Raw genomic sequence first — 24318 nt, 5'->3', positions numbered from 1 at the left:
CAAGGTCGCTGACAGCTCATCAGGAGCTAGAGCCTTCTGCAGCTTCTCAAAGTCACGACCATTTTTCTGAAAAATGTGTCAAACAAGGTGTGCAACAGCTTTACATGAACAAACCATTTTCAATGCAGCATTGAAAATATATTCAGTGCTTATTTTTATTTTAAGTGAGAGGCCATGGTTGCTATTTCACAATTTTGACACGGACTTTGCACAAATCAAGCATAGCCAAACTTGATAAAAAAGCTTTTGTTACGGAAAACATACTTTTTTGCAGTCGAAACGATAAAAACGGTATTTTAAACATGCTAAAAATTATTTGATGAAATTTAAAACACATAAGAAATCTTGTTATGACCAAGAGCGCAAACAAGTGCAACAACGTAAAGTTGACCTATAATTCTTTTCTGTTCACAACTAATGTGTTTAATATTTCATCCTTTTGTTTCAAAATTGAATTCAATGCATTTTCATTAAAAATACTAAAAAGATAATAAACAAGAGGGCCTGAAAGGCCCAACGTCGCTCACCTGAGATAAAAAGAAATTACCTGTTCTTTGCAGCCCAAGATATTAATAGAACAAATGTTCTAACCAAGTTTCATGAAGAATGAGCAACAAATGGCCCCATGGCGGAAATGTTTTTCGACAGACTGGAACCATTTTTTAACTCGTCCAAGATATTATTGGGACAAATCTTCTGAAAATGTTTCATGAAGATCCAACAATAAATGTGGCCTCTACAGTGTTAACAAGGCAAATATTTATGACGCACAACGGAAGACAGACAATTGACAACAGGTGATCACAAAAGTTCACCATGAGCAAAAAATATTATGCTCATAAAGACTGTCACCATGTGTGAAGATCAGCAAGTGTCATTCAGATGGAACTAAAAATGTGACTAAAAGTATTCACAATGTTTTACTATAAACAACTGTGGTAGTGCAGTCTCGTTTGCTTACGCAAGTGAACCGGTCACAGGACGGTTACGAGTTATGTAACTGTGTGAGCACTTATGTAATACGGAAATATTTATCGAGTCTAATTAAAGAACGCTTATTTCTAACACACTTACTGGTTGTAATTCAATTAACTAAAGGCGTTCAGTCAGATACGCCTGAATACACTAAAAGAATCTATAAGTGAAAACCAAAGCAGCTTTAATGAAAATAACTAACTTTAGTCTAAAGAATCTATGCATTATTAAAAATGAACAAATACAGCAAATACCTTAATGAATGTAAAAAGAAGTGCACAATCTGTAAAAAAAAAACTGATATAAATATTAGTTACTGTTAGTCTAGAAGTTGCTTCAAAAATTTTGTTTATAAAAAGTAAGTCTAACTTAATCTAAAGAACACAATTTATGGAGAGTGGAAAACTCCAGTGACTCAAATGTAAAATATAAGAAGAATTTACAAAAGTTATTTCAATCAAAAGAGTCTTTCTAATTTAGAAAATGCCAAATAACAAGGTTGCCATGGAAACAGTTTCATAGCACAGTAGTCTGCTAAATACACCAAAACACAGTAGGTTAGCGTGGCTTATCAGAAAAATCAAAGATAAGGTTATATTACACTAATTCCGATTCCCATAGGGTCCCATTATAAAACTGACAACTTTAACAGCATTTTTCTTGCCTTTCCGACGTATCAATTTTTCCGAACCTGGTATCATTTTAAAGATGGATCTGTCATCTTCCAATAATTGCAATCAAAAACATACCGTCTCGCAACTTCTAAGAAAGTAAATCGCTGTCGAATGAACCCACCGTAGAAAATCGCGTTTCGGAATCCTAATTTCGACAAAAGCCCCTCACAATAGAAAACACACCCTCAAAAGTTCATCTTTTAAGTTAGCTTCCAATCCAAGGCATCAAAGTACTCAAGACACATACAGGATATTACAAATAACCACAAAAGACATGTCTCACATTGTTAACTGGCTTATATTCAAGAAGAGAAAAGGAACTCTTTAGAAATAGGCACTACTTTCGAATGGACCACGGTGGGATACACAATGATTTAGTGTAATGTAACCTTTAAGGGAACTCAACTTTGTCCCATCTTTTTCAAACTTTCTCCACATGAGATTTCAACTATTTCCACAATGAATATGCAATTTCAGTGCATTCGGATGGGGGTAAAGGCCTTAAAATGGCCATTTAAAGCGGTGACTAAATTGGCCGCAGTCAGGTCGGAATGCATGATTTTTAGTCTAAGTGACGACAGCTGATTTTGTGTCTCCAATTATTGTTACGCGTAACTTTTATGGCAAAAACTGGTATCATTGCATGCGAAATTCACCAATATATCAGCAAAAGGCCCAAATAAATGTATTGATTGTGAATCAGTGTACTTGTCTTGATGAAATAGGAGACTTTTTTTTAATTTTAAGCATTTTTTTCAATAAAAAACTCACTGACAGCATATAAAATCATGTTTTTTAAGAAAATTATTATTAAAAGCTTCACTTACAATCTAAACATACACATTGCAATTACAAAAATTAATGCTATTATGATGAGAGGCATAATTTGCAGCTTTCAAGCCGATACAAGCCGGCTACCCAAAATTAACACTTAAAAAGGCGCAAAGCGCTCCTTCAACAGCTTACGACACAAAGTGACACTTAATGCGCATCCAGATAGTCTCTCTCATATAAATAAGTCCTGTTAGCGACATTTGATTAAGTATTCTCTTTAAAATCCAGTGTTGAAAGCGTAAGTTTTGCAAAAATGCCCACAGTCACCATGCAAAAGAGCACGTTTGCTAAGGAATTCCTACGCGAGTGGCCACACTAATGTCGTGGCAGGAAAGTCATTTGGGTGTGATTCCTCTGTAGTTCAGTGTACATTCATTCCACTACCTGGGGATGACTATCAGGATCAATTTTCCCAGCTTGGTGTAGTGTTGACCTTTCAGGATGTTGATGGAACGTCCACAAGCGCTGCACCACTGCGGCCTCTGTTCAGGACACAGAGTCGGATTGAGGTGTACACAAACCCGCAGTCAGGCAATGATCATCCAGACCTTTAATAAAATAAAATGTTTAGGCCCCTGAAACTGGCAATTATGTTCAACACTGAGATAAGGAAACACATAGAGGAGACATCATGCCATGGCTTTCTCATTATCGACACGGCAAACTCGAGCAGCTGGGGACTTGGCTCTAAACAAAAACAGCTATGCTCCATCAATGTGAGCAAGATGGCATGTCAGAGTTAAAAAGGGCAAACAAACAGACAAAAGAGATATAAAGGAAATAAGAAATTAAATGCCAGAAGTAATTGTAAGTATTGTTTTTCTGTCTGCAAGGGTTGCTGTGTAAAATAATGCTTAAGGCATAGTTTGGCCTGCAGGGGTTCTGCTAGCAAGAACAAATCGAAGTCATATCTGCCCGCGAACTGTAAGCTTGAGATAACCATATCTGATGAAGTACTGCTTTGAAAATGCATTCTGATTGTACTTGAACCAGAGCGCATTGACAGCACAAGGCTTCAGACCCCCCAAAAGTGTGAGGCTTTCAATAGTGCTTACCTGATACCAGACCGCATTGCCCAAGACAGTGACTTTCTCCCGGAACTGCACAGGCTGCATCCGCAGCACAATCCTTAAGCTCAATCATGGTCTGGCTAACTCTGAAATAGTGAAATCTGAATTTACAGATGCTCATTGTCTAAAGGTTATGAGTTTATTGCCTATCTTATTAAAAGCAAACACAATGACATGCTTAAGAAGACATGTGCATTTCTGAAAAATAAAGTTATTTGTCTGAAGAACTAGTGCTATTAACTCATCAGCTATGTTGCTCCACTGGAAGCAATTATCCTCCAATTACTGTAAGTCGACCGGTTAAGGAAACAAGTAAAAGAATTTCTGAATTTACGCAACAAAATGCAGCAATATACTATTTACCTTCAGAGATTTATTTAATTCCCGTTAAATCAATGTCAAAAATGATTATTTACAGCATGTTTTACTACGCAAAGCCGATAGTTCCATACACACTACAAGAACATTAACTCCGCGCGTTGTTTACCTTAAGTCGATACGTCACATCCAGGAAAGGGACAGCACTCTATTGGTAATGGATTAGGCCAACTTAACTTAAAACTTCGCTTCTCTGAACAATTTCAACACGAACTAAAACAGTAAATATATATTAAATATGTTTTCAATATTTTATAAATACAATTGAACAAGTTTCTTTCACTTTTCTTAAGAACAATTTTCACTCTTCTTTATCACAGCATGGGCATTGGGCACATAAATGTTGCACCTCTTCTGATGACTTTAATTTCTGTACAAACTGACAGGTGTACCCAATGGTTGCAGGCTCTATTGTCACACTGTGCCCATTTTACAAAAGTCGTTTTAGATAAGCCTTAAAAGAAAACAAGTAAAAAAAATCACAACTAAGAAGAGGTCTGAAAACCAATTTAATAAAAAAAGCTTTGCCTTAAATTTACTACGATTTACTACTATTTCCGATATGAAGCGCTGTCAATAAAGTGTTATGTTAAGATCGTCTGCTTTACATTTCAATTTTTGTGGGAATTTAATAAATAGGACCAATAAAATGTATGGGGATATAGTTAAATTTGTGTAATTTTAATTAAATTTTTACTTTGAAATGCAATTTTACCTGTTTTTTCCTTATTTTGTTTTTATTTGTTTTTGTTTATAAGCGTAGTTATGTCACTTCATCGAAATACTCGGAGCGCTTGCGTGTGACGTCATCCAAATGGCCGCGTTCTTAATGTAAACAAAGTGGTCGAAATTAGGTCATGGTCGACTTACGGTAATCGTACGATATGTAAACATAGTGTATTTATGGAAATACCTAGTCTACCACCTGCTGCGCACCACTACGTCCACTGTAAATACACAGCTAAGTTAGTACTTTAACGAACAAACTGAAATTCATGTGTTAATTAAACAATCAGTATGATGACTCACATTGAAATCATGTCCAGTGCACCAGTCAGAGCAAGACAGCTAGCGGATTGTTGACCATCTACGGCTCAAGGACAAACGGTCAGGCCTACAAACAAAGAGAAAAATGGCTGCATGCATGTAATTTGGCATATTTTTCATCTTGCTCTCCACCTGAAACTTCAATCTAGGGACATAATAATATTTACATTTAAGATTTGTTGGAAATGTTACCCTTACTTGTCCATACCAGGTCCCCCACCCATCCAGAAGAGTCCAAAACCACCAAAAACATCCATTTGGACCAAAATATTGACATCTCTCATCTATTTTAGCACCCAAATCATCAAAACATTCATTAAAATGCATTTCTACTTGTCTCGCTTGCAGACGAATCCATGTGACCTTGACATTGCAGTAAATGTGCTTTTTAAAGGTTATATTACACTAATTCCGATTCCCATAGGGTCCCATTATAAAACTGACAACTTTAACAGCATTTTTCTTGCCTTTCCGACGTATCAATTTTTCCGAACCTGGTATCATTTTAAAGATGGATCTGTCATCTTCCAATAATTGCAATCAAAAACATACCGTCTCGCAACTTCTAAGAATGTAAATCGCTGTCGAATGAACCCACCGTAGAAAAACGCGTTTCGGAATCCTAATTTCGACAAAAGCCCCACACAATAGAAAACACACCCTCAAAAGTTCATCTTTTAAGTTAGCTTCCAATCCAAGGCATCAAAGTACTCAAGACACATACAGGATATTACAAATAACCACAAAAGACATGTCTCACATTGTTAAATGGCTTATATTCAAGAAGAGAAAAGGAACTCTTTAGAAATAGGCACTACTTTCGAATGGACCACGGAGGGATACACAATGATTTAGTGTAATGTAACCTTTAAGGGAACTCAACTTTGTCCCATCTTTTTCAAACTTTCTCCACATGAGATTTCAACTATTTCCACAATGAATATGCAATTTCAGTGCATTCGGATGGGGGTAAAGGCCTTAAAATGGCCATTTAAAGCGGTGACTAAATTGGCCGCAGTCAAGTCGGAATGCATGATTTTTAGTCTAAGTGACGACAGCTGATTTTGTGTCTCCAATTATTGTTACGCGTAACTTTTATGGCAAAAACTGGTATCATTGCATGCGAAATTCACCAATATATCAGCAAAAGGCCCAAATAAATGTATTGATTGTGAATCAGTGTACTTGTCTTGATGAAATAGGACTTTTTTAAATTTTAAGCATTTTTTTCAATAAAAAACTCACTGACAGCATATAAAATCATGTTTTTTACGAAAATTATTATTAAAAGCTGCACTTACAATCTAAACATACACATTGCAATTACAAAAATTAATGCTATTATGATGAGAGGCATAATTTGCAGCTTTCAAGCCGATACAAGCCGGCTACCCAAAATTAACACTTAAAAAGGCGCAAAGCGCTCCTTCAACAGCTTACGACACAAAGTGACACTTAATGCGCATCCAGATAGTCTCTCTCATATAAATAAGTCCTGTTAGCGACATTTGATTAAGTATTCTCTTTAAAATCCAGTGTTGAAAGCGTAAGTTTTGCAAAAATGCCCACAGTCACCATGCAAAAGAGCACGTTTGCTAAGGAATTCCTACGCGAGTGGCCACACTAATGTCGTGGCAGGAAAGTCATTTGGGTGTGATTCCTCTGTAGTTCAGTGTACATTCATTCCACTACCTGGGGATGACTATCAGGATCAATTTTCCCAGCTTGGTGTAGTGTTGACCTTTCAGGATGTTGATGGAACGTCCACAAGCGCTGCACCACTGCGGCCTCTGTTCAGGACACAGAGTCGGATTGAGGTGTACACAAACCCGCAGTCAGGCAATGATCATCCAGACCTTTAATAAAATAAAATGTTTAGGCCCCTGAAACTGGCAATTATGTTCAACACTGAGATAAGGAAACACATAGAGGAGACATCATGCCATGGCTTTCTCATTATCGACACGGCAAACTCGAGCAGCTGGGGACTTGGCTCTAAACAAAAACAGGTATGCTCCATCAATGTGAGCAAGATGGCATGTCAGAGTTAAAAAGGGCAAACAAACAGACAAAAGAGATATAAAGGAAATAAGAAATTAAATGCCAGAAGTAATTGTAAGTATTGTTTTTCTGTCTGCAAGGGTTGCTGTGTAAAATAATGCTTAACGCATAGTTTGGCCTGTAGGGGTTCTGCTAGCAAGAACAAATCAAGGTCATATCTGCCCGCGAACTATAAGCTTGAGATAACCATATCTGATGAAGTACTGCTTTGAAAATGCATTCTGATTGTACTTGAACCAGAGCGCATTGACAGCACAAGGCTTCAGACCCCCCAAAAGTGTGAGGCTTTCAATAGTGCTTACCTGATACCAGACCGCATTGCCCAAGACAGTGACTTTCTCCCGGAACTGCACAGGCTGCATCCGCAGCACAATCCTTAAGCTCAATCATGGTCTGGCTAACTCTGAAATAGTGAAATCTGAATTTACAGATGCTCATTGTCTAAAGGTTATGAGTTTATTGCCTATCTTATTAAAAGCAAACACAATGACATGCTTAAGAAGACATGTGCATTTCTGAAAAGACATACAGCTGCCCGATACTTGACTAGGAAAAGGCGCTATGGTCTTCACTCTGAAATTCATTACTCTAAGGGCTTAACAGAACAAAAGCCAGATCTTACAGCTAAATGGCCCCACCTACAGCTAAATATGCTTTATAGGTTGAAAATAAAGTTATTTGTCTGAAGAACTAGTGCTATTAACTCATCAGCTATGTTGCTCCACTGGAAGCAATTATCCTCCAATTACCGTAAGTCGACCGGTTAAGGAAACAAGTAAAAGAATTTCTGAATTTACGCAACAAAATGCAGCAATATACTATTTACCTTCAGAGATTTATTTAATTCCCGTTAAATCAATGTCAAAAATGATTATTTACAGCATGTTTTACTACGCAAAGCCGATAGTTCCATACACACTACAAGAACATTAACTCCGCGCGTTGTTTACCTTAAGTCGATACGTCACATCCAGGAAAGGGACAGCACTCTATTGGTAATGGATTAGGCCAACTTAACTTAAAACTTCGCTTCTCTGAACAATTTCAACACGAACTAAAACAGTAAATATATATTAAATATGTTTTCAATATTTTATAAATACAATTGAACAAGTTTCTTTCACTTTTCTTAAGAACAATTTTCACTCTTCTTTATCACAGCATGGGCATTGGGCACATAAATGTTGCACCTCTTCTGATGACTTTAATTTCTGTACAAACTGACAGGTGTACCCAGTGGTTGCAGGCTCTATTGTCACACTGTGCCCATTTTACAAAAGTCGTTTTAGATAAGCCTTAAAAGAAAACAAGTAAAAAAAATCACAACTAAGAAGAGGTCTGAAAACCAATTTAATAAAAAAAGCTTTGCCTTAAATTTACTACGATTTACTACTATTTCCGATATGAAGCGCTGTCAATAAAGTGTTATGTTAAGATCGTCTGCTTTACATTTCAATTTTTGTGGGAATTTAATAAATAGGACCAATAAAATGTATGGGGATATAGTTAAATTTGTGTAATTTTAATTAAATTTTTACTTTGAAATGCAATTTACCTGTTTTTTCCTTATTTTGTTTTTATTTGTTTTTGTTTATAAGCGTAGTTATGTCACTTCATCGAAATACTCGGAGCGCTTGCGTGTGACGTCATCCAAATGGCCGCGTTCTTAATGTAAACAAAGTGGTCGAAATTAGGTCATGGTCGACTTACGGTAATCGTACGATATGTAAACATAGTGTATTTATGGAAATACCTAGTCTACCACCTGCTGCGCACCACTACGTCCACTGTAAATACACAGCTAAGTTAGTACTTTAACGAACAAACTGAAATTCATGTGTTAATTAAACAATCAGTATAATGACTCACATTGAAATCATGTCCAGTGCACCAGTCAGAGCAAGACAGCTAGCGGATTGTTGACCATCTACGGCTCAAGGACAAACGGTCAGGCCTACAAACAAAGAGAAAAATGGCATAGATGGGCTGCATGCATGTAATTTGGCATATTTTTCATCTTGCTCTCCACCTGAAACTTCAATCTAGGGACATAATAATATTTACATTTAAGATTTGTTGGAAATGTTACCCTTACTTGTCCATACCAGGTCCCCCACCCATCCAGAAGAGTCCAAAACCACCAAAAACATCCATTTGGACCAAAATATTGACATCTCTCATCTATTTTAGCACCCAAATCATCAAAACATTCATTAAAATGCATTTCTACTTGTCTCGCTTGCAGACGAATCCATGTGACCTTGACATTGCAGTAAATGTGCTTTTTAAAGGTTATATTACACTAATTCCGATTCCCATAGGGTCCCATTATAAAACTGACAACTTTAACAGCATTTTTCTTGCCTTTCCGACGTATCAATTTTTCCGAACCTGGTATCATTTTAAAGATGGATCTGTCATCTTCCAATAATTGCAATCAAAAACATACCGTCTCGCAACTTCTAAGAATGTAAATCGCTGTCGAATGAACCCACCGTAGAAAAACGCGTTTCGGAATCCTAATTTCGACAAAAGCCCCACACAATAGAAAACACACCCTCAAAAGTTCATCTTTTAAGTTAGCTTCCAATCCAAGGCATCAAAGTACTCAAGACACATACAGGATATTACAAATAACCACAAAAGACATGTCTCACATTGTTAAATGGCTTATATTCAAGAAGAGAAAAGGAACTCTTTAGAAATAGGCACTACTTTCGAATGGACCACGGAGGGATACACAATGATTTAGTGTAATGTAACCTTTAAGGGAACTCAACTTTGTCCCATCTTTTTCAAACTTTCTCCACATGAGATTTCAACTATTTCCACAATGAATATGCAATTTCAGTGCATTCGGATGGGGGTAAAGGCCTTAAAATGGCCATTTAAAGCGGTGACTAAATTGGCCGCAGTCAAGTCGGAATGCATGATTTTTAGTCTAAGTGACGACAGCTGATTTTGTGTCTCCAATTATTGTTACGCGTAACTTTTATGGCAAAAACTGGTATCATTGCATGCGAAATTCACCAATATATCAGCAAAAGGCCCAAATAAATGTATTGATTGTGAATCAGTGTACTTGTCTTGATGAAATAGGACTTTTTTTAAATTTTAAGCATTTTTTTCAATAAAAAACTCACTGACAGCATATAAAATCATGTTTTTTACGAAAATTATTATTAAAAGCTGCACTTACAATCTAAACATACACATTGCAATTACAAAAATTAATGCTATTATGATGAGAGGCATAATTTGCAGCTTTCAAGCCGATACAAGCCGGCTACCCAAAATTAACACTTAAAAAGGCGCAAAGCGCTCCTTCAACAGCTTACGACACAAAGTGACACTTAATGCGCATCCAGATAGTCTCTCTCATATAAATAAGTCCTGTTAGCGACATTTGATTAAGTATTCTCTTTAAAATCCAGTGTTGAAAGCGTAAGTTTTGCAAAAATGCCCACAGTCACCATGCAAAAGAGCACGTTTGCTAAGGAATTCCTACGCGAGTGGCCACACTAATGTCGTGGCAGGAAAGTCATTTGGGTGTGATTCCTCTGTAGTTCAGTGTACATTCATTCCACTACCTGGGGATGACTATCAGGATCAATTTTCCCAGCTTGGTGTAGTGTTGACCTTTCAGGATGTTGATGGAACGTCCACAAGCGCTGCACCACTGCGGCCTCTGTTCAGGACACAGAGTCGGATTGAGGTGTACACAAACCCGCAGTCAGGCAATGATCATCCAGACCTTTAATAAAATAAAATGTTTAGGCCCCTGAAACTGGCAATTATGTTCAACACTGAGATAAGGAAACACATAGAGGAGACATCATGCCATGGCTTTCTCATTATCGACACGGCAAACTCGAGCAGCTGGGGACTTGGCTCTAAACAAAAACAGGTATGCTCCATCAATGTGAGCAAGATGGCATGTCAGAGTTAAAAAGGGCAAACAAACAGACAAAAGAGATATAAAGGAAATAAGAAATTAAATGCCAGAAGTAATTGTAAGTATTGTTTTTCTGTCTGCAAGGGTTGCTGTGTAAAATAATGCTTAACGCATAGTTTGGCCTGTAGGGGTTCTGCTAGCAAGAACAAATCAAGGTCATATCTGCCCGCGAACTATAAGCTTGAGATAACCATATCTGATGAAGTACTGCTTTGAAAATGCATTCTGATTGTACTTGAACCAGAGCGCATTGACAGCACAAGGCTTCAGACCCCCCAAAAGTGTGAGGCTTTCAATAGTGCTTACCTGATACCAGACCGCATTGCCCAAGACAGTGACTTTCTCCCGGAACTGCACAGGCTGCATCCGCAGCACAATCCTTAAGCTCAATCATGGTCTGGCTAACTCTGAAATAGTGAAATCTGAATTTACAGATGCTCATTGTCTAAAGGTTATGAGTTTATTGCCTATCTTATTAAAAGCAAACACAATGACATGCTTAAGAAGACATGTGCATTTCTGAAAAGACATACAGCTGCCCGATACTTGACTAGGAAAAGGCGCTATGGTCTTCACTCTGAAATTCATTACTCTAAGGGCTTAACAGAACAAAAGCCAGATCTTACAGCTAAATGGCCCCACCTACAGCTAAATATGCTTTATAGGTTGAAAATAAAGTTATTTGTCTGAAGAACTAGTGCTATTAACTCATCAGCTATGTTGCTCCACTGGAAGCAATTATCCTCCAATTACCGTAAGTCGACCGGTTAAGGAAACAAGTAAAAGAATTTCTGAATTTACGCAACAAAATGCAGCAATATACTATTTACCTTCAGAGATTTATTTAATTCCCGTTAAATCAATGTCAAAAATGATTATTTACAGCATGTTTTACTACGCAAAGCCGATAGTTCCATACACACTACAAGAACATTAACTCCGCGCGTTGTTTACCTTAAGTCGATACGTCACATCCAGGAAAGGGACAGCACTCTATTGGTAATGGATTAGGCCAACTTAACTTAAAACTTCGCTTCTCTGAACAATTTCAACACGAACTAAAACAGTAAATATATATTAAATATGTTTTCAATATTTTATAAATACAATTGAACAAGTTTCTTTCACTTTTCTTAAGAACAATTTTCACTCTTCTTTATCACAGCATGGGCATTGGGCACATAAATGTTGCACCTCTTCTGATGACTTTAATTTCTGTACAAACTGACAGGTGTACCCAGTGGTTGCAGGCTCTATTGTCACACTGTGCCCATTTTACAAAAGTCGTTTTAGATAAGCCTTAAAAGAAAACAAGTAAAAAAAATCACAACTAAGAAGAGGTCTGAAAACCATTTAATAAAAAAAGCTTTGCCTTAAATTTACTACGATTTACTACTATTTCCGATATGAAGCGCTGTCAATAAAGTGTTATGTTAAGATCGTCTGCTTTACATTTCAATTTTGTGGGAATTTAATAAATAGGACCAATAAAATGTATGGGGATATAGTTAAATTTGTGTAATTTTAATTAAATTTTTACTTTGAAATGCAATTTTACCTGTTTTTTCCTTATTTTGTTTTTATTTGTTTTTGTTTATAAGCGTAGTTATGTCACTTCATCGAAATACTCGGAGCGCTTGCGTGTGACGTCATCCAAATGGCCGCGTTCTTAATGTAAACAAAGTGGTCGAAATTAGGTCATGGTCGACTTACGGTAATCGTACGATATGTAAACATAGTGTATTTATGGAAATACCTAGTCTACCACCTGCTGCGCACCACTACGTCCACTGTAAATACACAGCTAAGTTAGTACTTTAACGAACAAACTGAAATTCATGTGTTAATTAAACAATCAGTATAATGACTCACATTGAAATCATGTCCAGTGCACCAGTCAGAGCAAGACAGCTAGCGGATTGTTGACCATCTACGGCTCAAGGACAAATGGTCAGGCCTACAAACAAAGAGAAAAATGGCATAGATGGGCTGCATGGATGTAATTTGGCATATTTTTCATCTTGCTCTCCACCTGAAACTTCAATCTAGGGACATAATAATATTTACATTTAAGATTTGTTGGAAATGTTACCCTTACTTGTCCATACCAGGTCCCCCACCCATCCAGAAGAGTCCAAAACCACCAAAAACATCCATTTGGACCAAAATATTGACATCTCTCATCTATTTAGCACCCAAATCATCAAAACATTCATTAAAATTCATTTCTACTTGTCTCGCTTGCAGACGAATCCATGTGACCTTGACATTGCAGTAAATGTGCTTTTTAAAGGTTATATTACACTAATTCCGATTCCCATAGGGTCCCATTATAAAACTGACAACTTTAACAGCATTTTTCTTGCCTTTCCGACGTATCAATTTTTCCGAACCTGGTATCATTTTAAAGATGGATCTGTCATCTTCCAATAATTGCAATCAAAAACATACCGTCTCGCAACTTCTAAGAAAGTAAATCGCTGTCGAATGAACCCACCGTAGAAAAACGCGTTTCGGAATCCTAATTTCGACAAAAGCCCCACACAATAGAAAACACACCCTCAAAAGTTCATCTTTTAAGTTAGCTTCCAATTCAAGGCATCAAAGTACTCAAGACACATACAGGATATTACAAATAACCACAAAAGACATGTCTCACATTGTTAAATGGCTTATATTCAAGAAGAGAAAAGGAACTCTTTAGAAATAGGCACTACTTTCGAATGGACCACGGAGGGATACACAATGATTTAGTGTAATGTAACCTTTAAGGGAACTCAACTTTGTCCCATCTTTTTCAAACTTTCTCCCACATGAGATTTCAACTATTTCCACAATGAATATGCAATTTCAGTGCATTCGGATGGGGGTAAAGGCCTTAAATGGCCATTTAAAGGCGTGACTAAATTGGCCGCAGTCAAGTCGGAATGCATGATTTTTAGTCTAAGTGACGACAGCTGATTTTGTGTCTCCAATTATTGTTACGCGTAACTTTTATGGCAAAAAACTGGTAGCATTGCTGCGAAATTCACCAATATAATCATCAAAAGGCCCAAATAAATGTATTGATTGTGAATCAGTGTACTTGTCTTGATGAAATAGGAGACTTTTTTTTAATTTTTAAGCATTTTTTTCAATAAAAACTCACTGACAGCATATAAAATCATGTTTTTAAGAAAATTATTATTAAAAGCTTCACTTACAATCTAAAACATACACATTGCATTACAAAAATTAATGCTATTATGATGATAGGCATAATTTGCAGCTTTCAAGCCGATACAAGCCGGCTACCCAAAATTAACACTTAAAAAGGCGCAAAGCGCTCCTTCAAACAGCTTACGACACAAAGTGACACTTAATGCGCATCCAGATAGTCTCTCTCATATAAATAAGTCCTGTTAGCGACATTTGATTAAGTATTCTCTTTAAAATCCAGTGTTGAAAGCGTAAGTTTTGCAAAAATGCCCACAGTCACCATGCAAAAGAGCACGTTTGCTAAGGAATTCCTACGCGAGTGGCCACACTAATGTCGTGGCAGGAAAGTCATTTGGGTGTGATTCCTCTGTAGTTCAGTGTACATTCATTCCACTACCTGGGGATGACTATCAGGATCAATTTTCCCAGCTTGGTGTAGTGTTGACCTTTCAGGATGTTGATGGAACGTCCACAAGCGCTGCACCACTGCGGCCTCTGTTCAGGACACAGAGTCGGATTGAGGTGTACACAAACCCGCAGTCAGGCAATGATCATCCAGACCTTTAATAAAATAAAATGTTTAGGCCCCTGAAACTGGCAATTATGTTCAACACTGAGATAAGGAAACACATAGAGGAGACATCATGCCATGGCTTTCTCATTATCGACACGGCAAACTCGAGCAGCTGGGGACTTGGCTCTAAACAAAAACAGGTATGCTCCATCAATGTGAGCAAGATGGCATGTCAGAGTTAAAAAGGGCAAACAAACAGACAAAAGAGATATAAAGGAAATAAGAAATTAAATGCCAGAAGTAATTGTAAGTATTGTTTTTCTGTCTGCAAGGGTTGCTGTGTAAAATAATGCTTAACGCATAGTTTGGCCTGTAGGGGTTCTGCTAGCAAGAACAAATCGAAGTCATATCTGCCCGCGAACTGTAAGCTTGAGATAACCATATCTGATGAAGTACTGCTTTGAAAATGCATTCTGATTGTACTTGAACCAGAGCGCATTGACAGCACAAGGCTTCAGACCCCCCAAAAGTGTGAGGCTTTCAATAGTGCTTACCTGATACCAGACCGCATTGCCCAAGACAGTGACTTTCTCCCGGAACTGCACAGGCTGCATCCGCAGCACAATCCTTAAGCTCAATCATGGTCTGGCTACTCTGAAATAGTGAAATCTGAATTTACAGATGCTCATTGTCTAAAGGTTTATGAGTTATTGCCTATCTTATTAAAAGCAAACACAATGACATGCTTAAGAAGACATGTGCATTTCTGAAAAGACATACAGCTGCCCGATACTTGACTAGGAAAAGGCGCTATGGTCTTCACTCTGAAATTCATTACTCTAAGGGCTTAACAGAACAAAAAGCCAGATCTTACAGCTAAATGGCCCCCACCTACAGCTAAATATGCTTTATAGGTTGAAAATAAAGTTATTTGTCGAAGAACTAGTGCTATTAACTCATCAGCTATGTTGCTCCACTGGAAGCAATTATCCTTCCAATTACCGTAAGTCGACCGGTTTAAGGAAACAAGTAAAAGAATTTCTGAATTTACGCAACAAAATGCAGCAATATACTATTTACCTTCAGAGATTTATTTAATTCCCGTTAAATCAATGTCAAAAATGATTATTTACAGCATGTTTTACTACGCAAAGCCGATAGTTCCATACACACTACAAGAACATTAACTCCGCGCGTTGTTTACCTTAAGTCGATACGTCACATCCAGGAAAGGGACAGCACTCTATTGGTAATGGATTAGGCCAACTTAACTTAAAACTTCGCTTCTCTGAACAATTTCAACACGAACTAAAACAGTAAATATATATTAAATATGTTTTCAATATTTTATAAATACAATTGAACAAGTTTCTTTCACTTTTCTTAAGAACAATTTTCACTCTTTATCACAGCATGGGCATTGGGCACATAAATGTTGCACCTCTTCTGATGACTTTAATTTCTGTACAAACTGACAGGTGTACCCAGTGGTTGCAGGCTCTATTGTCACACTGTGCCCATTTTACAAAAGTCGTTTTAGATAAGCCTTAAAAGAAAACAAGTAAAAAAAATCACAACTAAGAAGAGGTCTGAAAACCAATTTAATAAAAAAAAGCTTTGCCTTAAATTTACTACGATTTACTACTATTTCCGATATGAAGCGCTGTCAATAAAGTGTTATGTTAAGATCGTCTGCTTTACATTTCAATTTTTGTGGGAATTTAATAATAGGACCAATAAAATGTATGGGATATAGTTAAATTTGTGTAATTTTAATTAATTTTTACTTTGAAATGCAATTTTACCTGTTTTTTCCTTATTTTGTTTTTATTTGTTTTGTTTATAAGCGTAGTTATGTCACTTCATCGAAATACTCGGAGCGCTTGCGGTGTGACGTCATCCAAATGGCCGCGTTCTTAATGTAAACAAAGTGGTCGAAATTAGTCATGGTCGACTTACGGTAATCGTACGATATGTAAACATAGTGTATTTATGGAAATACCTAGTCTACCACCTGCTGCGCACCACTACCGTCCACTGTAAATACACAGCTAAGTTAGTACTTTAACGAAAACAACTGAAATTCATGTGTTAATTAAACAATCAGTATGATGACTCACATTGAATCATGTCCAGTGCCACCAGTCAGAGCAAGACAGCTAGCGGATTGTTGACCATCTACGGCTCAAGGACAAACGGTCAGGCCTACAAACAAAGAGAAAAATGGCATAGATGGGCTGCATGCATGTAATTTGGCATATTTTTCATCTTGCTCTCCACCTGAAACTTCAATCTAGGGACATAATAATTTACATTTAAGATTTGTTGGAAATGTTACCCTTACTTGTCCATACCAGGTCCCCCACCCATCCAGAAGAGTCCAAAACCACCAAAAACATCCATTTGGACCAAAATATTGACATCTCTCATCTATTTTAGCACCCAAATCATCAAAACATTCATTAAAATTCATTTCTACTTGTCTCGCTTGCAGACGAATCCATGTGACCTTGACATTGCAGTAAATGTGCTTTTTAAAGGTTATATTACACTAATTCCGATTCCCATAGGGTCCCATTATAAAACTGACAACTTTAACAGCATTTTTCTTGCCTTTCCGACGTATCAATTTTTCCGAACCTGGTATCATTTTAAAGATGGATCTGTCATCTTCCAATAATTGCAATCAAAAACATACCGTCTCGCAACTTCTAAGAAAGTAAATCGCTGTCGAATGAACCCACCGTAGAAAAACGCGTTTCGGAATCCTAATTTCGACAAAAGCCCCACACAATAGAAAACACACCCTCAAAAGTTCATCTTTTAAGTTAGCTTCCAATCCAAGGCATCAAAGTACTCAAGACACATACAGGATATTACAAATAACCACAAAAGACATGTCTCACATTGTTAAATGGCTTATATTCAAGAAGAGAAAAGGAACTCTTTAGAAATAGGCACTACTTTCGAATGGACCACGGAGGGATACACAATGATTTAGTGTAATGTAACCTTTAAGGGAACTCAACTTTGTCCCATCTTTTTCAAACTTTCTCCACATGAGATTTCAACTATTTCCACAATGAATATGCAATTTCAGTGCATTCGGATGGGGGTAAAGGCCTTAAAATGGCCATTTAAAGCGGTGACTAAATTGGCCGCAGTCAAGTCGGAATGCATGATTTTTAGTCTAAGTGACGACAGCTGATTTTGTGTCTCCAATTATTGTTACGCGTAACTTTTATGGCAAAAACTGGTATCATTGCATGCGAAATTCACCAATATATCAGCAAAAGGCCCAAATAAATGTATTGATTGTGAATCAGTGTACTTGTCTTGATGAAATAGGAGACTTTTTTTAATTTTAAGCATTTTTTTCAATAAAAAACTCACTGACAGCATATAAAATCATGTTTTTAAGAAAATTATTATTAAAAGCTTCACTTACAATCTAAACATACACATTGCAATTACAAAAATTAATGCTATTATGATGAGAGGCATAATTTGCAGCTTTCAAGCCGATACAAGCCGGCTACCCAAAATTAACACTTAAAAAGCGCAAAGCGCTCCTTCAACAGCTTACGACACAAAGTGACACTTAATGCGCATCCAGATAGTCTCTCTCATATAAATAAGTCCTGTTAGCGACATTTGATTAAGTATTCTCTTTAAAATCCAGTGTTGAAAGCGTAAGTTTTGCAAAAATGCCCACAGTCACCATGCAAAAGAGCACGTTTGCTAAGGAATTCCTACGCGAGTGGCCACACTAATGTCGTGGCAGGAAAGTCATTTGGGTGTGATTCCTCTGTAGTTCAGTGTACATTCATTCCACTACCTGGGGATGACTATCAGGATCAATTTTCCCAGCTTGGTGTAGTGTTGACCTTTCAGGATGTTGAACGTCCACAAGCGCTGCACCACTGCGGCCTCTGTTCAGGACACAGAGTCGGATTGAGGTGTACACAAACCCGCAGTCAGGCAATGATCATCCAGACCTTTAATAAAATAAAATGTTTAGGCCCCTGAAACTGGCAATTATGTTCAACACTGAGATAAGGAAACACATAGAGGAGACATCATGCCATGGCTTTCTCATTATCGACACGGCAAACTCGAGCAGCTGGGGACTTGGCTCTAAACAAAAACAGGTATGCTCCATCAATGTGAGCAAGATGGCATGTCAGAGTTAAAAAGGGCAAACAAACAGACAAAAGAGATATAAAGGAAATAAGAAATTAAATGCCAGAAGTAATTGTAAGTATTGTTTTTCTGTCTGCAAGGGTTGCTGTGTAAAATAATGCTTAACGCATAGTTTGGCCTGTAGGGGTTCTGCTAGCAAGAACAAATCGAAGTCATATCTGCCCGCGAACTGTAAGCTTGAGATAACCATATCTGATGAAGTACTGCTTTGAAAATGCATTCTGATTGTACTTGAACCAGAGCGCATTGACAGCACAAGGCTTCAGACCCCCCAAAAGTGTGAGGCTTTCAATAGTGCTTACCTGATACCAGACCGCATTGCCCAAGACAGTGACTTTCTCCCGGAACTGCACAGGCTGCATCCGCAGCACAATCCTTAAGCTCAATCATGGTCTGGCTAACTCTGAAATAGTGAAATCTGAATTTACAGATGCTCATTGTCTAAAGGTTATGAGTTTATTGCCTATCTTATTAAAAGCAAACACAATGACATGCTTAAGAAGACATGTGCATTTCTGAAAAGACATACAGCTGCCCGATACTTGACTAGGAAAAGGCGCTATGGTCTTCACTCTGAAATTCATTACTCTAAGGGCTTAACAGAACAAAAGCCAGATCTTACAGCTAAATGGCCCCACCTACAGCTAAATATGCTTTATAGGTTGAAAATAAAGTTATTTGTCTGAAGAACTAGTGCTATTAACTCATCAGCTATGTTGCTCCACTGGAAGCAATTATCCTCCAATTACCGTAAGTCGACGGTTAAGGAAACAAGTAAAAGAATTTCTGAATTTACGCAACAAAATGCAGCAGCAATATACTATTTACCTTCAGAGATTTATTTAATTCCCGTTAAATCAATGTCAAAAATGATTATTTACAGCATGTTTTACTACGCAAAGCCGATAGTTCCATACACACTACAAGAACATTAACTCCGCGCGTTGTTTACCTTAAGTCGATACGTCACATCCAGGAAAGGGACAGCACTCTATTGGTAATGGATTAGGCCAACTTAACTTAAAACTTCGCTTCTCTGAACAATTTCAACACGAACTAAACAGTAAATATATATTAAATATGTTTTCAATATTTTATAAATACAATTGAACAAGTTTCTTTCACTTTTCTTAAGAACAATTTTCACTCTTCTTTATCACAGCATGGGCATTGGGCACATAAATGTTGCACCTCTTCTGATGACTTTAATTTCTGTACAAACTGACAGGTGTACCCAGTGGTTGCAGGCTCTATTGTCACACTGTGCCCATTTTACAAAAGTCGTTTTAGATAAGCCTTAAAAGAAAACAAGTAAAAAATCACAACTAAGAAGAGGTCTGAAAACCAATTTAATAAAAAAAGCTTTGCCTTAAATTTACTACGATTTACTACTATTTCCGATATGAAGCGCTGTCAATAAAGTGTTATGTTAAGATCGTCTGCTTTACATTTCAATTTTTGTGGGAATTTAATAAATAGGACCAATAAAATGTATGGGGATATAGTTAAATTTGTGTAATTTTAATTAAATTTTTACTTTGAAATGCAATTTTACCTGTTTTTTCCTTATTTGTTTTTATTTGTTTTTGTTTATAAGCGTAGTTATGTCACTTCATCGAAATACTCGGAGCGCTTGCGTGTGACGTCATCCAAATGGCCGCGTTCTTAATGTAAACAAAGTGGTCGAAATTAGGTCATGGTCGACTTACGGTAATCGTACGATATGTAAACATAGTGTATTTATGGAAATACCTAGTCTACCACCTGCTGCGCACCACTACGTCCACTGTAAATACACAGCTAAGTTAGTACTTTAACGAACAAACTGAAATTCATGTGTTAATTAAACAATCAGTATGATGACTCACATTGAAATCATGTCCAGTGCACCAGTCAGAGCAAGACAGCTAGCGGATTGTTGACCATCTACGGCTCAAGGACAAACGGTCAGGCCTACAAACAAAGAGAAAAATGGCATAGATGGGCTGCATGCATGTAATTTGGCATATTTTTCATCTTGCTCTCCACCTGAAACTTCAATCTAGGGACATAATAATATTTACATTTAAGATTTGTTGGAAATGTTACCCTTACTTGTCCATACCAGGTCCCCCACCCATCCAGAAGAGTCCAAAACCACCAAAACATCCATTTGGACCAAAATATTGACATCTCTCATCTTTTAGCACCCAAATCATCAAAACATTCATTAAAATTCATTTCTACTTGTCTCGCTTGCAGACGAATCCATGTGACCTTGACATTGCAGTAAATGTGCTTTTTAAAGGTTATATTACACTAATTCCGATTCCCATAGGGTCCCATTATAAAACTGACAACTTTAACAGCATTTTCTTGCCTTTCCGACGTATCAATTTTTCCGAACCTGGTATCATTTTAAAGATGGATCTGTCATCTTCCAATAATTGCAATCAAAAACATACCGTCTCGCAACTTCTAAGAAAGTAAATCGCTGTCGAATGAACCCACCGTAGAAAAACGCGTTTCGGAATCCTAATTCGACAAAAGCCCCACACAATAGAAAACACACCCTCAAAAGTTCATCTTTTAAGTTAGCTTCCAATCCAAGGCATCAAAGTACTCAAGACACATACAGGATATTACAAATAACCACAAAAGACATGTCTCACATTGTTAAATGGCTTATATTCAAGAAGAGAAAAGGAACTCTTTAGAAATAGGCACTACTTTCGAATGGACCACGGAGGGATACACAATGATTTAGTGTAATGTAACCTTTAAGGGAACTCAACTTTGTCCCATCTTTTTCAAACTTTCTCCACATGAGATTTCAACTATTTCCAAATAATATGCATTGCATTTCAGTGCATTCGGATGGGGGTAAAGGCCTTAAAATGGCCATTTAAAGCGGTGACTAAATTGGCCGCAGTCAAGTCGGAATGCATGATTTTTAGTCTAAGTGACGACAGCTGATTTTGTGTCTCCAATTATTGTTACGCGTAACTTTTATGGCAAAAACTGGTATCATTGCATGCGAAATTCACCAATATATCAGCAAAAGGCCCAAATAAATGTATTGATTGTGAATCAGTGTACTTGTCTTGATGAAATAGGAGACTTTTTTTTAATTTTAAGCATTTTTTTCAAAAAAAAACTCACTGACAGCATATAAAATCATGTTTTTTAAGAAAATTATTATTAAAAGCTTCACTTACAATCTAAACATACACATTGCAATTACAAAAATTAATGCTATTATGATGAGAGGCATAATTTGCAGCTTTCAAGCCGATACAAGCCGGCTACCCAAAATTAACACTTAAAAAGGCGCAAAGCGCTCCTTCAACAGCTTACGACACAAAGTGACACTTAATGCGCATCCAGATAGTCTCTCCTATAAATAAGTCCTGTTAGCGACATTTGATTAAGTATTCTCTTTAAAATCCAGTGTTGAAAGCGTAAGTTTTGGCAAAAATGCCCACAGTCACCATGCAAAAGAGCACGTTTGCTAAGGAATTCCTACGCGAGTGGCCACACTAATGTCGTGGCAGGAAAGTCATTTGGGTGTGATTCCTCTGTAGTTCAGTGTACATTCATTCCACTACCTGGGGATGACTATCAGGATCAATTTTCCCAGCTTGTGTGTAGTGTTGACCTTTCAGGATGTTGATGGAACGTCCACAAGCGCTGCACCACTGCGGCCTCTGTTCAGGACACAGAGTCGGATTGAGGTGTACACAAACCCGCAGTCAGGCAATGATCATCCAGACCTTTAATAAAATAAAATGTTTAGGCCCCTGAAACTGGCAATTATGTTCAACACTGAGATAAGGAAACACATAGAGGAGACATCATGCCATGGCTTTCTCATTATCGACACGGCAAACTCGAGCAGCTGGGGACTTGGCTCTAAACAAAAACAGGTATGCTCCATCAATGTGAGCAAGATGGCATGTCAGAGGTAAAAAGGGCAAACAAACAGACAAAAGAGATATAAAGGAAATAAGAAATAAATGCCAGAAGTAATTGTAAGTATTGTTTTTCTGTCTGCAAGGGTTGCTGTGTAAAATAATGCTTAACGCATAGTTTGGCCTGTAGGGGTTCTGCTAGCAAGAACAAATCGAAGTCATATCTGCCCGCGAACTGTAAGCTTGAGATAACCATATCTGATGAAGTACTGCTTTGAAAATGCATTCTGATTGTACTTGAACCAGAGCGCATTGACAGCACAAGGCTTCAGACCCCCCAAAAGTGTGAGGCTTTCAATAGTGCTTACCTGATACCAGACCGCATTGCCCAAGACAGTGACTTTCTCCCGGAACTGCACAGGCTGCATCCGCAGCACAATCCTTAAGCTCAATCATGGTCTGGCTAACTCTGAAATAGTGAAATCTGAATTTACAGATGCTCATTGTCTAAAGGTTATGAGTTTATTGCCTATCTTATTAAAAGCAAACACAATGACATGCTTAAGAAGACATGTGCATTTCTGAAAAGACATACAGCTGCCCGATACTTGACTAGGAAAAGGCGCTATGGTCTTCACTCTGAAATTCATTACTCTAAGGGCTTAACAGAACAAAAGCCAGATCTTACAGCTAAATGGCCCCACCTACAGCTAAATATGCTTTATAGGTTGAAAATAAAGTTATTTGTCTGAAGAACTAGTGCTATTAACTCATCAGCTATGTTGCTCCACTGGAAGCAATTATCCTCCAATTACCGTAAGTCGACCGGTTAAGGAAACAAGTAAAAGAATTTCTGAATTTACGCAACAAAATGCAGCAATATACTATTTTACCTTCAGAGATTTATTTAATTCCCGTTAAATCAATGTCAAAAATGATTATTTACAGCATGTTTTACTACGCAAAGCCGATAGTTCCATACACACTACAAGAACATTAACTCCGCGCGTTGTTTACCTTAAGTCGATACGTCACATCCAGGAAAGGGACAGCACTCTATTGGTAATGGATTAGGCCAACTTAACTTAAAACTTCGCTTCTCTGAACAATTTCAACACGAACTAAAACAGTAGTAAATATATTTAAATATGTTTTCAATTTTATAAATACAATTGAACAAGTCTTTCACTTTCTTAAGAACAATTTTCACTCTTTATCACAGCATGGGCATTGGGCACATAAAGTTGCACCTCTTCTGATGACTTTAATTTTGTACAAACTGACAGGGTACCAGAGTGGTTGCAGGCTCTATTGTCACACTGTGCCCATTTTACAAAGTCGTTTTAGATAAGCCTAAAAGAAAACAAGTAAAAAAAATCACAACTAAGAAGAGGTCTGAAAACCAATTTAATAAAAAAAGCTTTGCCTTAAATTTACTACGATTTACTACTATTTCCGATATGAAGCGCTGTAATAAAGGTTATGTTAAAGATCGTCTGCTTTACATTTCAATTTTTGT

General features: G+C 37.3%; 1 protein-coding gene and 1 long non-coding RNA gene across 51 annotated transcripts in view; one reads left to right on the top strand and one right to left on the bottom strand.

Moving 5' to 3' along the window:
* LOC127849548 (uncharacterized) overlaps nt 1-23930 on the bottom strand; it is a 130527-nt gene extending 106597 nt beyond the window's left edge. Inside the window, exons 1-12 of one of the 50 annotated variants that reach the window (XM_052382211.1) lie at nt 22497-22530; nt 20778-20862; nt 12553-12662; nt 11949-12052; nt 11301-11401; nt 10630-10793; nt 8909-8993; nt 8595-8704; nt 7990-8334; nt 7342-7442; nt 6671-6834; nt 4961-5045 (exon numbers count right to left, since the gene is read on the bottom strand). The gene's annotated coding sequence lies outside the window, so the exon portion shown is untranslated. The other 49 variants (XM_052382206.1, XM_052382218.1, XM_052382225.1 and 46 more) reach the window with 49 other exon arrangements.
* LOC127849554 (uncharacterized) lies at nt 4140-20391 on the top strand. Its single transcript, XR_008034908.1, has 3 exons — nt 4140-4317; nt 16185-16293; nt 20245-20391. It is a non-coding gene; the product is annotated as an uncharacterized LOC127849554 (long non-coding RNA).
* Nucleotides 23931-24318: the final 388 nt, after the last annotated feature.

This window comes from Dreissena polymorpha, chromosome 11 (assembly GCF_020536995.1).
Source record: "Dreissena polymorpha isolate Duluth1 chromosome 11, UMN_Dpol_1.0, whole genome shotgun sequence".
NCBI classification, from domain to species: domain Eukaryota; kingdom Metazoa; phylum Mollusca; class Bivalvia; order Myida; family Dreissenidae; genus Dreissena; species Dreissena polymorpha.
The sequence above is the reverse complement of the archived record's forward strand: the minus strand, read 5'-3'. Positions and strand labels throughout refer to the sequence as shown.